We start from the raw sequence: 14670 nt of genomic DNA, 5'->3' as shown, positions 1-14670 counted from the left end.
TGGTTGCCTAAACATGAGCACTGAGTGCCATTTGAGGTGCTCTGAGCTGCAGGGTCATGTCTCCAGCTGCAGCTCCAAGGACATGGGTGCCTCATAGCTCCTATGTCATACCTGGCAGCTCCTTGTGAAAATTCAGGATACCTTAAGGCATCTCAAATGGCAGAAAATGCAAATGTTTAGGCATCTGAGTTAAGCCCATTGAGTGGGAGTCGGATTAATACACCTTAATTGAGGGAGCTAAGTGGAGACATCTTATTTGCAAATAAAGCTTCCTTCACAACCAGTGGAAATCTAGTGCATGCACCCTAGTAATTTGATGAAGCATGGGGCGGGGGGGGAGGGCGTTTGGATAAGCTGAGTAGCTCGTTAGAAATACTGACCAGGGACAGGACGCTATTGCCTCAACAGAGGCACGTTGTGGCTAGTTAGATGCCTTGGGTATCTCACTTGGCCCCTGGCTGCTGCTCCCGGGGTGCAGGCCCTGTGTCGCAGCTACCCTCCCTGTCCAAATGTCACGGGTACTGTAGGACATCTTAAATAACATTAGCCATTTCTGTGAGAGCAACAGGAAAGCTATAATCAAGCCCTAGAACTCCAGTGGCTGCAAAGGAAAATTACCCAGCTAGCTCACATATAGATGTTTAAATTTCTGTATCTTAATCTGGAGCTGAATCTCACCCACTGTGTTTGATACAGGACTCGCATAGGTTAAAATAATTGTTATTTCTAAGCCTAACGTTGTGCTTAGTTTGTCTCAAAAGATATGATTTCTAGATTGCATGTCAAAATGTAGCTGCTGTAGCGAATACTTTGTGTGGTTTATTTTTAACCTGTGCAGGATGTCATGGGCTCAGATACTCTGCTTCTTAGAAGCAGAATTTACCAGCAGTTTTCTGTCCTTTGCGGCACTGAGACCTGCAGTCTCTTCAAGTAATTTATGCACAGTAGTGAGGGCAGGGAGGGGAGAGTGTTAGCATGCCTAGCAGTGTACACCCATGGCCTGAAGTGAAGGAGGCACATTAATACTATGTGAGCAAGAAGCTGCAACGCTGCTTGGCCCTTACAATATAAATACCAGCTTCTGTCACCTCAGTTTTGCTATCCTTTATTCCTAATGTAAAGTGATGTTTCGCAATGAAAGAGGATATTGCAAAGACTTTTTCAGGCACCGGTCTGTTCACATCAGAAACAGAGCCTTTCTACTTCTGCAGGCACATCAATTCCGATCCAGGCAAAATTTTCTCCACTTTCCTGGAGGGGAAAAATCACTGGAAATGTTTTGTGGCATCAGTGAGTTTTGTGTGAGCAGAAACAGAGGAGAGATGTCTCCTTTTTCTCAGTGGTTCAATATGTCACTGGATAACTCTGACCTGATGCGCTGGAGAAGATTTAGCTTTGAATGGGGATGGCAGAAGTAAATGAATAATTACTTAGATATATCATATCTTTCATGAGAGGGTTTCAAACTGCTTTACAAACAGTAAGAATATCAGCTTCCTAACACTTGGTGATGGAAAGCAAGGTGAAGGAAAATTCATGCCATACTGAAAATGTGTTTGGCTCGATTTCAAAAAAATATAGGGCTTGGAAAAGTAAGCAAGTTCGCTTATCATTGTACGAAGAACAGAAATAATAATAATATTTTTAAAAACTATGGAGAAACAAAATGAGCACTGATTGTGTACAAATTAGTTTGAGATGTGAACTGATCAAACCTTTTAGATATTTGGCAGTAGGAATGAAACCTCGCAGGCAAGAACAATTTTACTCTGCAGTGAAACTTTTGTTACCTTTTTTTTTACCAGTGGTTCAGTAGCCTACATGTTTTCCAAAAGTTTTCTATAGACTTTCAGTTGTCAAGTAACTCTATGATTTGCGACGACTATTTTTTCTTGCCGTTATTGTTATCTGTTCTTGATATGCAGACAAATATTATAATAGAGCTGACTGACAGGCTTCAAAGATCAGATTGGTGTAATTACTCCTATATTCTTACTTCATACTGCGATTTTTCACAACCCATGGTCTTAGCATCAGCTCTGTTCTATAACTCCACAGCATCTCTTGCACTTCCTCATAGTGATCCATCCTATATTGTATCTGTTTCTGCCTTAAGACTATGTGGGGCGTGGATATAATTTATTGTTTACATAGCTTTGTCTATTGTAAAGTGTTATGTTCATTTATGGATAGTAAAATTGTCTTCAGGTGATGACTCATAGAAAATACCAACCCATGTCTCTCTCATCTCTCTATTCCCAGTTCAAGGCTCACATAATTTCATTAGGACTGTTACAGTCTGATGTGTAAACTTGCCTTGAAAACACTGCATTTCAAATACATTCTTCCATCTAAAGTGGGCTGACAGGGTTTGTAGTCATCCGATTATGTCTGTCACCGAGTATGTGCTCTTCAGAGCTAGACTGCATGGTACCAGACAGCTTCCCCAAGGAGACAACACTCCTTTGTTCATTTCTGGCTGTGTTTTTTGCTTATTAGTTGAATTCTTGGCACAGTTGTTGGACAGATGTCCACAGCAGTCACAATCACAAGACTGTTTTGGGTCTTCTAGTTGTTAGGTTTGGTTTCTAAGGAGCTATCAGCTCCCTTTTCATTGTCTGTGCCCTTTTGAGACATAGCTGTCCTCTCCACCACCTTTCTGAAGAGTGAGGCAATTTTCTACAGGATTCTGAGTATGGAATTTTCTCATCCTGATAGCACGGCTATGTCACAATAATTCAGTTAGCATATCTAGTTCACAGTTATGTCTAATTTAAGACTTAGAGCTGTATATTCAAAGGACAAAAAAATTCAGAGGTGCTACCTCTGCAGAGCTTTCAGTGTTTGTATTAGCTTTCAGTGTTTGTATCGCCTGGATCTTACAGAAACTCCCAGCAAAGTTCATGCTGAATGTAGCAGGCTATCGACTGAGCCTGATGAAATATAACATGATGGCTCGGGTGTTAAGAACCAATCTGCTGGCGCAGTTTATCAGATGGCTGCAGAGATTATCAGCTGAGGCACTCTTACAGTGAGAAGGGAACAATTTCTATAATATATTTTGAGAGCAGTAATGATAATGTAAAAACGCTTATACTGGTTGTACAAAAGGTCCATTTAGCCCAGTTCGGGTTTTTTTGCAGTTGGTCTAGATGATCATTGTAAGTCCCTTCCAACTGAAAACTATTCTATTCTATTCTATTCTATTCTTTCTATTCTATTCTATTCTATTCTATTCTATTCTATTCTATTCTTTCTATTCTATTCTATTCTTTCTATTCTATTCTATTCTATTCTATTCTATTCTATTCTATTCTATTCTATTCTATTCTATTCTATTCTATTCTATTCTATTCTATTCTATTCTATTCTATTCTTATCCAACACCTAGGAAGTAGTGAACTTTCTGGAGAGAGAAGTGGTATATTTTTTAACAACTGATGTTGGGGTTTGCTACTTTAGGTTTGCCCAGGCTCACTTGAAACCTGTCTGAACTCCTAGCATCCACAGCATCCTGAGGCAATGAGATCTATAGCCTAATCGGTCCATGACCACCTTTTGTGGTATTTGTCTATGCCCTTTTTGCAACGGAGGAACTAGCACTGCATACAGTTTCCAGGCCATGAGGCTTGATGGATTTACCACACAGCATAAGGCTGTTCTCCAGTTTGTTCTCGGTTCCCTTGCTAATAATCGCTAATGTTCTGTTTGCAGTTTTACTCTTGCTAAGCATTGAGCCACAAGCTTTCTGGAACTGTTACAGCCCAAGAGCTCATTCCTCAGTTGTAGTAACCAGGTCAGGGCCCATCATTTTATGTGCTAAGTTAGGAAGATTTTTGCAATTATTTGCACTGCATTTCAGCTTGCTCTGTTGCTCAGTATTATTAAGTCCTTCCTCACACTCAGCACTTATCTTTACTACCCCAAATGACTTGATGTCAGCACATTTTATCGCCTCCCTTCTCACAGTAAGTTTTGCATTGCAGTACTTTTATCATATCGTGTATGACTATGTTGAACAGCTTTATTTTCCATGCCAGTTCGTGAGGAAAATGCCTTTCCTTACTGTGAAAACTCTCTGTTTAACTCCCGCCTTCTTTTTCCCATCTTTTAGCCAATTTTTTTGCCATTGGTGCTCAGCTTCTTGAAAAGTCTTTGAGGAGTAACTGCACTGAGGTGTTTTAGGAATCTGAATAGGCTGTATCAGCCGGATCTCCCTTTTCACATGCCTAGTGACTCCTTTAGGGAACTCCAACAGAATTGTGAGGCATAAGTCCTCTGTCTAAGAGCTATGCTGACTCCTCCTTAACACGTTATCTTTATTGCCTCTCCTAATTCTTTTATTACACTCTTCATTAATTCACCCTTGTCCAGATGCCATGTCTATAGATCCCAGACTCTCTCTTGGAACCATTACCAAAAAATCACAATCACATTTATTACCCTTCTCTTCTCAGGTAAAATGGTAGTTTTAAGCAAGAGGTTATACACCATAGTTTAAGATATATTCACTTAGAACTCCTGGGAGAATACAGTCTTGTTCTGGTGATTATCTGTTCATCTTGTTCATTTAAACTACAGCCTTTCCTACTGATCCTTCAGTTTGTCACAGATTCTCTACTAATTCTCCCATAAAGAAAGGCTCTTGACTGGGAACTTCCCTAAAGCTTTTAGAAAAGATATTTATTCAGCTTTTCTGCAACGCTCTGCTTGATCTCATATTCTCTGAGTGTAACTTTAAACCTTAATCTCATATTGATTCTACTGATTCTCTGGTACGCTTCCTGCTCTTGATGCATTTGGAAAAAGGATGTATTGTTGGTTTTTATACTTTTTGCAAGTTGCTCTTGAACAACAGTTCTGGCCTACTTTATTGTGCTTTTAAGCTTTTGTTATTTATTATTTTCTTCATTTGGATATGCATTGGTTTTTAAAGGATGCTATAATAGATTCTACATCCTTGCAGGATGAATAAGCAATACGAAATCTGCTACAGTTGTGCTCTGTTCAAAAGGACAACTACAGTGAGGATTCTTGCCAGAAAGAAGCTCAAAGCAGCAGTTAAGAAATAGTCTTCATGCTGTCTAACAAAGATTTAAAGATAATTATGGGAGGAACAAAGCAAACATAGCCCACATATGAAGGAAGATTTGAGAAAGGGCATAAGGATGTCAGCATGGTTAAAGGGCAGCATGAGGGCGACTTTGTGTCCTGTTGTTACGGAGTAAAACTGGAAACTGCCCTGGTTTCCCCAGCAATACTTGCCACCCACACCAGCAACTTCAGCTCTCTCCAGCAGGCAGATGTAGGCAAGAGCTTCACACTTCCTCACACTATAGAGTGGTTTTGACACTGCTGCCGCCTTCAACCCTAGGCTGCTCCCCCCTTTCGTTGTGCCTAAAATCAGCCCTGCTCCAGAGAGATGCCTGCTTTCCTATTCTTCTAATGATGATTTCACACCTAAATCCTCCTACATGATACTGAAACCCTTAGCCACCAAGTTTTCTGGTGTCCGTGCCTTCATAAGCATGTCTGGAGCTGAACAGCTCTGAAAGGTTGTATTCCTGTGCTGGATTTTATGTCTTGCCCTTCACTCTTCTTGGCGTGAGCCATCATAAAAAGGCTGTATTTATGCAAGTAGTAATTTCCTGCTGGAAACTTCACAACCATGTAAGTTATATTACTTTGACAAGACAAAAATAATTTTGCTCACTAGCAGCGGACTGGAGTTGTTCTAATGGTTTCCGTTAGTGTGCAGTTTGCTGTAAGAGACTGGAAAGAGTAGGAGGAGATCACAGCATGGTGCACTCAAATCACGAATCATATGTCAGAGGTTTAGCAGCATGTTATTTGGGATCCTCTGCCCCTGCAGCTACAGCTAGGTTTCGTTTACTCAGTTTCAAAAGTGAAAAAAAGAGCACTTTATCTGGAGACAAGTTTTTGCTGTTGCTATAAATTTAGTGTTTATTGTCATTCTTACTTACCTGCTTAGTGTGAAACCCATTACTGCATTTTGGATTGTAAGGAAATATTCCTTTGGAACATACGATGGAAACTGATGTTTCTCACCTGTCTTAGCAGAGCACAGGCTAGCAGATGAGGTCATGTGGGAAAAGTTCATACTTCCTGCTAATAAGAGCAGGCAAGTTAAGGAAAATGCATTCTTCTAGTCTCAATAATGGCCTTCTCCTCACTTAGTAAGTATAGTCATGCAGGCCAAAAATCCCAGCTATCTAGAGTGTGGTTATTTCCTCTGAAGACCAGGTAGGTGACAGGTTACTTTCTTGGGATTTTTTTTGAATCCCTGTTTTTCAAATACTTTTCATGTTCTTCCTAGATATTTCATGCAAGTGCAAAACATGTTAGTCAAATGGACATCCCTGAGTCTCCCATGACAGAACTCAGTAATGTAGACGCCAAACCCAGATTATAGCTGCTTCAACACAAACACAGTGAAAGCCAGGCAGAAGAGATTGTTGTTTTCTGTAGAGAGGAACGATACAATTTGATTGCAAATGCAGTGCAGCAAAAAAGAAAGGGAATAATCTGTGTTGCCAGCAACAGTAATGACCGCAGACAGATCACTTTCCTCTTGTCCTGTGCATCAGCAAGGCTGTAATATTGAAGACAAGGAGGGATGTGCTAGCTGTCAGCCAAATACATCAGAGAAATATTAGCGTGCTTATTTCCTTAAAGCTTCAGCCGGAAAGCATGACAGAAATAGGCAAAATGCCTTCACAAAGCCTTGCTTTTTCTGGCATACTTCCTCCATCCATAATGAATTGTTCTGTCTCTGCAGGGATACAGTTGGGCCCTGGAGTAGGTTATGTAACTTAAATTAATTGCAGTATTTGTCAGCATTAGAAAACAACAACAACCCAAAACAAAGGCTTTATTTTTACCAAAGGTTTGGTTAAGAGTCCTATAAACACAACAGAGAATACCGTTAGTGAAAACGTTTGCTTTTTTTTAGATCTCTCTACCTTTGGAATTTCATTATTTTTCATGTTTCTCTGGCACTTCTAACTAACAAAGAGAAGTACCCTCTTTGCACCTCAATATATTGTCATTTTAATGTGTGCCTTTTGGGGAGAACAACCAGAATCCTCATACCTCTCGGAGCAAACGTTATCATTTACACCTGCTGCACTGAGGGGCCCCCATTAGGGCCCCTTGTGCCAGTGGCTCTGCTTTCAGCCCGCATTCCCAGGTTGGGATAGCAACTAAAAGGAACTGCAGCAAAAAAAATCAAAACTGGCCATGATTCTGGGACAGAGCAATAGATTGAGAAATACCTGAGCATATTTAAAGCATTAGGTGTGTTGCATATTTAAATAGGTAACGCAGTCCTGAATCCCATAGTTGGAAATCTTGTTAGTTCCACAGCACCAGCTTTTAATCTAGCACTTCTATATTTTTGTAGTTACACAATTTTCTGATGCTTTTCAAGCAGAATGCAAGTACCTGAAATTTGACACAAATGCTTCTGTTCCTCAGGACTGAGCATGTTTTAGCACATGTTTTACAGGTAATTGATAGAATTACAATAAAACTTTTACAGAGCATCTGGAGCTCAAAATGCATAGCGAGCCATCACAAATGGGAAATTAGGTATAAGCAGAGATTCTTCAAGAAAAAGAAAGACTGATCAGCAAAGGCAAACCATGTCTTGAGGCCAGGAAATGAGACTTGGCAAAAATCAAACTTAACTAGACATGCAAAGACAATTCTAACAAATAGACCAAGGGTTTGCAGGCACATTTGGAAAAAAAAAAAAAAAAAAAAAGGAGAACAAGGAAAGAGGAAGCAGGGCCGCAAGACAGCGAGGGACAGCATCTTTCTCAGACTTCTGGATGAGCTGGCTAATGAAATGACAAATAAGTCTGTTAGTTTGGGAATCTAGTCCAGCGGAAAATCACATACTGTTTTTCATAATAAGGGTTACGCAAATTCGGTATTTAAGAAGAATAGAGGTGACAGCAGTATCGTAGCTATAGTCCCTTCAATCTGATTTGTCATATGCAAATTTGAAGAAAAAAAAAATTAGGATGTAGAGGTAAATGGGACAAAATGGAATTTTTTTCCCCAAAGTAGACCATGCCAGACTGTCTGACCATTCTCTTTGATAAGAGCATGGATTTTTTAGATGAAGGTAATGTTATATTACTGGTAAAATGAAGTTGGCATGTTTCCTCGCTACAGGAGATTATTGCAATTCAAAATAACGGGGTGGCTTCGATGACTAGAATAATGCAAGTTCAATAGTGTATAATACAGTTGTGAGCTGGTAGAAGCTGTACATACAAGTAACGAGTTCATCGGTTTGAGACAACTGAGAAAGAGCAAGCTCATAAAAGAATTACGATTTCCTGACGTTACACAAGTGTGATCCTAACAGGACCTGGGCGCAGTGTTTCCAGGAGGAATAAGCAAGCGTTTTGAGTCCTCTCAGCTGGAAGACTGCGTGCAATTTAGGTCACACACAAAGCTTAGCTTGTACAAAAGGAAAACTCAACTCAGAAAGAGAGATGGAGAAGGGCCTGTTACCCTGTAATACAGTTTGTATAAAGGCTTGTCAGTTTGGGGGTGGGGAACCTTTTCCTTGCTAAGAACAAAACATGCCTTTCCAACACATTTGGCAGACCACATGTTAACATGCTCCGCTATCCAGTAATAACACACAGGCTAATTTTAATCATGGGCTGTACCCTATAAAATGAAGTCACAGGGTATATTCAGCCAACAAAACGAAGGTTCCCCACACCTGCTTCAGCTTAATGCTGTCAGTGCTCTGATCTGTCATCTCTGGAGACCAACAGTTCTGGGTTTAGTCAGGCAGGAAAAAAAATGCTGTAATTTCCACCAACGAAGTCAGGATGTTCTGACACAGAACTCGCACCAAAATCAGTGGAAGTGCTACATACAAACAGCTTTCCCGCTTGCAGTCTTCATATGGGACCTCCTTGTGTTACACAGCCTGCCCATGGTCGTACGCAGCTGGCAGTCTTTGTGCAACAGAAAGCGGAGGCCAGGGTAAAGGCTGCTGCTGGTTGCAACGGAGATACATGTGGTGGGAAAGGTTAAGAAACTTCATTTTCCTTTGGCCCTTCCAGTGCAATTACTCCCTTGTACTCAGAAATTATCTTTTTCTTTGCCTAGAGACTCCTTTAAATCCAACAGTAGGTGTTAACAGCACTGTATTTATGTTCTAAATCAATCAAAGATCATCACTAAATCCCATTTCCTAACTAGCTGTTGCTAGGCTCTGTTGCACTTAAAACACAGGGCTTCATTTCACAGACCAAGCACTCTCACTATTGTATTCAAAGTGGGATTCTCTTTGCTACTTCACACTACAAATTTCTGTGAATGACAGAGAAAAATGCTAATAAATGGCATTCACAGGAAATATCACACTGCCTTATTTTCTGACCACAGAAACTACCCTAATACCATTATAAAGGTTAAAGGCTTTGAAACTAAAGTATTAGCTGACTAATCACCAATCTGCTGCTTTTTATCCAAATAAATCTACAGAATTATGCAACGATCAACGTTTTGGGAATATTGCTTTATTAAGTGCTTTCAGTTACATTCGTGTTACAAAAGTTAAAACTGACCACTTTGTACCTCTCATAGCAGTACTCACAGTTGTACTACTACTTTGTATATCATTTTTACAAGACCAAAAAAAAAACCTTCTAAGTTGGTGAGCCTTTTAAATAGCTTTTCGATAGATTTTTTTTCATATTTTGCTTCTGTATATTTTTAAATGTCATTTTAATTTTTCTATTTTCTGCTCATCTTATTTAAAAATCACTTCTTTTTTTTTTTAGTTAGAAAAAGAAATCTAGAAAGTGATAAAAGGCAAATGGAGAAACAAACAAAAGCCCAAGGGAATCCAAAATACTGAATGAAATAAAAGCATATCATAGAATAGAACCATAGAATGCTTTGGGTTGGAAGGGACCTTCAGAGCTCATCCAGCCCAACCCCCTGCAGTGAGCAGGGACAGCTTTAACCAGATCAGGGTGCTCAGAGCCCCGTCCAACCTGGCCTGGAATGTTTCCAGGGATGGGGCCTCTACCACCTCTCTGGGCAACCTGTGCCAGTGCTTCACCACCCTCATTGTAAAAAATTTCTTTCTTAGGTCGAGTCTAATTCTATTCTTCTTTATAGTTCTATATAGTTCTTTAGTTTAAACATTATTCCTTGTCCTGTCACAACAGGCCTTGCTAAAAAGATTGTCCGCATCCTTCCTATAGGCCCCCTTTAAGTACTGGAAGGCTGCAATAAGGTCTCCCTGCAGCCTTCTCTTCTCCAGGCTGAACAACCCCAACTCCCTCAGCCTGTCCCTGTAGGAGAGGTGCTCCAGCCCCCGGATCATTTTTGTGGCCCTCCTCTGGACCCGCTCCAACAGGCCCATGTCCTTCTTGTGCTGAGGGCCCCAGAGCTGGACGCAGCACTGCAGGTGGGGTCTCACCAGAGCAGAGCAGAGGGGCAGAATCCCCTCCCTCGACCTGCTGGCCAGGTATCTTAAATTAACATTTAACACGTGAGAATGAAGTGAAATTCACCTTATCAAATTTTAAAAGTCACCTTTTAGAGCACTTGAGAATACCTTTCCAGCTGCGTAACATCTCTTGGGAGTGCGGGTAAGCTTCAGAGTAATGGGGTCTGGCTCGCACGGGTATGGGGAGAACCTGGAGAAAACGAGAGTTGAGCGCAGAGGCAACCCAGCAACCCAGCGCCTCTGCGCGCAGCCGGCCGGAGCCAGCGCGGCTGCCGGGGCCCCAGGGCCGTTCGGGAGCCAGGCTGAGCCCGCAGCGCTCCCGGCAACAGGCGCAGGGCACGGCGGCTCCCCAGCCGCTCGGGGAGCCAGCCCGTGTGCACGGGGGCCGGGCTGCAGCCCCCGCCGCGCCCTCCCCAGGCCGGGGCCGCCTCCGCCGACCTCCCGAGGGCCACGGGGCACCCGCGAACCGGCCCCGCCGCCGGCAGAGCGGGTGCAGCCCGCTGCTTGCTGCCTCCCAGGCAGGCGCCCGTGGCACGCCCCGGTGTCAGATAAACCCGATCCTCCCACGTCATGTCCTGCGCGGCTGCAACTTTTATCCCTGCATTTGAGGGATGCATCCCTGAGGCGGCGGCCGCCGCCAACACGGGATCATGAGGCCACCGAGAGTTTTCAGCCCACAGAGCCGAGCGCTGGCTACGGCTTCTAAACCGGACCCCGGCACGGCCAGGAGCCCCTCAGCCACCGCCGCTCCGCCGCGGCCTTGTGACAGCTCAGCCGCGTCGCGTCCCGCCCAGCCCAGCCCAGCCCAGCCCCCCCCGGCGGCCTCCGCCCCACGGCAGGCCGAGGAGGGGCGGCGCGGCCCCGACTGCTCCCACCGGCGACAGGGGCAGGGGCAGGGCGGGCGCGGGAGGCGGGCCCGGCCCGGCAGGTGGAGGAAGGGGCGGGCGCTGGGCGCGGCGACCGCTGCGGGGCCGGGCCGAGCCGGGCCTGGCCAGGCTGTGGGGCGGGGATGAGCGGCCGGCGCGGCGGCTGCCGCCCGCGGAGCTGAGCCGAGCCGAGCCGAGCCGAGCCGAGCCGAGCGGTGGCTGAGGTGAGCGCCCTGCCCTCCGCTCCGCTCCCGGCGGCCGAGGTAAGCGCCCGCCGCCCCGCCCCGCTCCCGGGGGCCGAGGTGGGCGCTCCCCGCGGGGCGCCCGTGGGGGGAGCGGGAAGGGGCCTCCCGCCGCTCCGCCGGTGCCGAGGGCGCCGGGCAGCTCCTCGGGGGAGCCGCCGGGAGCCTGGAGAAGCGCGGCTGCCGCCCCGCGGGACAGCCCCCCGCCCGGGCCGGCGGGGAGGGGCGGGGGTCTCGCCAGCTGCCGCCGGGCGTTGAGGCGTGGGGAGCGGCCGGTTTCCCTCGCGAGGGCTTCTGGAAGCTTCCCCGGCCTCGTTCTGCGGCGCCCGGCGGCTGCGCGGCGCTGGGGACGTGGCTGAGCCTCGGGGCACGGCGGCGCTCGCGCTGCTGCGCGGGGCACGGCGGGCGGGCGGGCGGCGCCTCCGTGCCGCGTGCCGGCGCGCGGGTGCGATGCCGCCTCGGTCCCTGGGCGGGGAAGGGCGGGGGGTGCGTGTGTGTGGGGGGGGGCGGGGGTGGTGGTGGTGGGGGGGGGGGGGTTTGGCAGCGTGAGCCCGCCTGTGCGGGAAGGAGCGGCCCTTCGGGGGAGAAGGGCGCAGGTGCTTTCCTTCAGGAGGGAGAGGGCGAGCGCTCCACCGTTTCCCTGCTTACGCTGAGCTGCGGCTTTGGTGTTGAGTTGTGAGCGTCGGGAGTAATGGCCTAGCGCGTTTCCAGTGATAATGCAAACATACGTTAAAGGATGAGGCAAGACTTTTTAGACGTGAGATATAGAGTACAAATGCATTTTTGACACCGGTTTCTTTAATGCTATCTTCACACCCCTTCAATCTTGGAAGCCCCCTCGTATTTACTTGGGTCGCACGGTCACTTCTGTCTAGGTTTGAGGTTCCTGTTCGTCTACAGGTGTAGGCTCTGTGCAAACTATGTTTTGTACTTCTTGCATCAGTAGAGAGCAAGGGTGCCTGGCGTGCGCGTGTTTAATTTGTCAGCTTTTATCCTACAAGTGCCCCGTGCAAATGGGGAGCAACTTAAGGATACCGACTCCCAGAGTGAGTTGAGAAGGTGGATAAATGTCTCCCTTCCTACCACTCTGCCTGCTAACACCTCTTTTCTGTGGGTCTTGACGATGCTAGCAAGGAGCAGGCGAGTAGCGGGACTGCACCGGCCTTGCGCCTTGTCTAACTACATCCTTAGGGATGTAGTAACGTTGCTCGGTGGGTGCCGAGGAGCCTCTCCTGCTGGTGCCTGCGCGCAGGCAGCGCTGCAGCTTCCTGTGGGAAATCAGTTGCATTAAACTGGTGTGTTTCCCGCTGCGAAAAGCAGGGGGGAAAAAAAGCAATTTCCACTTTCGCTCTGCTCTTAGTGTCTTAGGGGTTATGAAACAAATTCAGATCTGAGTAATTATACATCTCTTCTGTTTGTTTTTAGTTGCATTTGTACAGGAAATGTAGAGCGGGAGCCTCTGCAGTTTATTTCATTCACGTACCTTTTCCACGCTACAGACAAAAGTAGAATTAACATGCTGCTTTTCTTTTAGGCATAACGCGTTTCTTTCCCTTCCTGTTACTGTATTTTGGAGCCATCTTGCTGTTGCAAGAGAGCTGATTAATACATACCCCTTGCCAGTATTCCATTACTGAGGAGTCGGTACTGGATCAGCTTAGTGGTGGGTTAAGTGCTTTCCTGTTTGTAATTTTTTTTTCATTTTAAAATGTCCCAGCTCCCATAAACTTCTCCACAAAGCAGGACAAATTTCATGCTAAAACGTCCAGAAAATAAGAGCTTTTTTTTTAAGTTATAAAGGAGGGAGATACAGAGATGCCAGTTCTGGAAAATGTTTAAAGTTTTCAAACCAGTAAGAATGAATCCACCAAGATAAATTCCTGCAGGCACCTCAGGCAGGGCTGTCTGAGAATTCCTGTGTTTGAGGCCAATCTGATTAGCTGACTGTGAATCTATAAGCTCCCGCAGGCAGATGAACCCCCTGTGCTTCTAAGACCAGACTTCCAATCTAATTTTGTTGTTAGAAAACTTAAGTAGCTTACAAAAAAGCCCCAAACCACCAAGAACCAAAAAAAAAAAAAAACCAACCCCCCTCCCCTCCCCACACACGCACAAAATGGAGGGTGAAAAGTCTCCTCCTTCAGTTTCTTACTGAAGTGGACCTGGAGCAGTCTCCTTGGATAGAAAAAACAAACATGACAGCCACTTCGGTAACAAATACCGAGTAGAAATGGAAATGCATTAAGAACTGTAAATTTGCTCTTTACACCCTGAAACACAAATATGGATGACCAGAAGGCACGTATATATTTGCCATTCTACCTGTAGGAAGAGTGCTTTTGACACTCAAGCCCTGGTGGTTACGTTGTTTGCCCTTCGCCCCTAGCCCTTGGGCTATTAGTACGTTTATTGCTGTGCATTACAATACGGTGAGGTTGCAGTAATACAGGGGTATGAGTTTTAACTTGACAACGTTGACTTAGTGTTGGTATATCTTCCAGTCTGTTCGGCATGAGATGTTAGACAATGGGTTATTTACGCTTTCGTCAGATTATCCAGCAGTTTCATAAGTTGTTTGGAATGCGCAGCCCTGCAAGTATTGTGTCAATTAATTGTTGCTGGCTTAAGCCCTGATCTTAAAAGTACTTGCAGATGTAAGTACCCCTATTATTTGTAAAACTGTTAGTTTGTATTACTGTAGGATCAGGATCTTGGCTTACTACTTCTATTGGACCTTGCAGGAAAGTTCATAGAAGCCCAGATTCTGGGCAGAATTGATAGATAGCTCTGTAAGCAGTGGTGAGGACTCATAACAGTTACCAGGGGACTTGCAGAGTAAATTGGTTTTGTTTAGATTCGAAAGTATTGGTTGGTACAATGATTCTTCCACAATGCGTTTTTGTCTTCTGCTGGGGATTTCTGAGGGAGGAGAGAAAATAACTTCCTAGAAGGCTAGTCCTGTCTTGCATAGCTAAGCATTCTTCTGGCCTTGTTTTGAGGTAGACTTATTCCATGAAGGCGTTTCCTGATGGCATTGCTTCACATTTGC

This window comes from Pelecanus crispus, chromosome 4 (assembly GCF_030463565.1).
Source record: "Pelecanus crispus isolate bPelCri1 chromosome 4, bPelCri1.pri, whole genome shotgun sequence".
NCBI classification, from domain to species: Eukaryota; Metazoa; Chordata; class Aves; order Pelecaniformes; family Pelecanidae; genus Pelecanus; species Pelecanus crispus.
The sequence above is the reverse complement of the archived record's forward strand: the minus strand, read 5'-3'. Positions refer to the sequence as shown.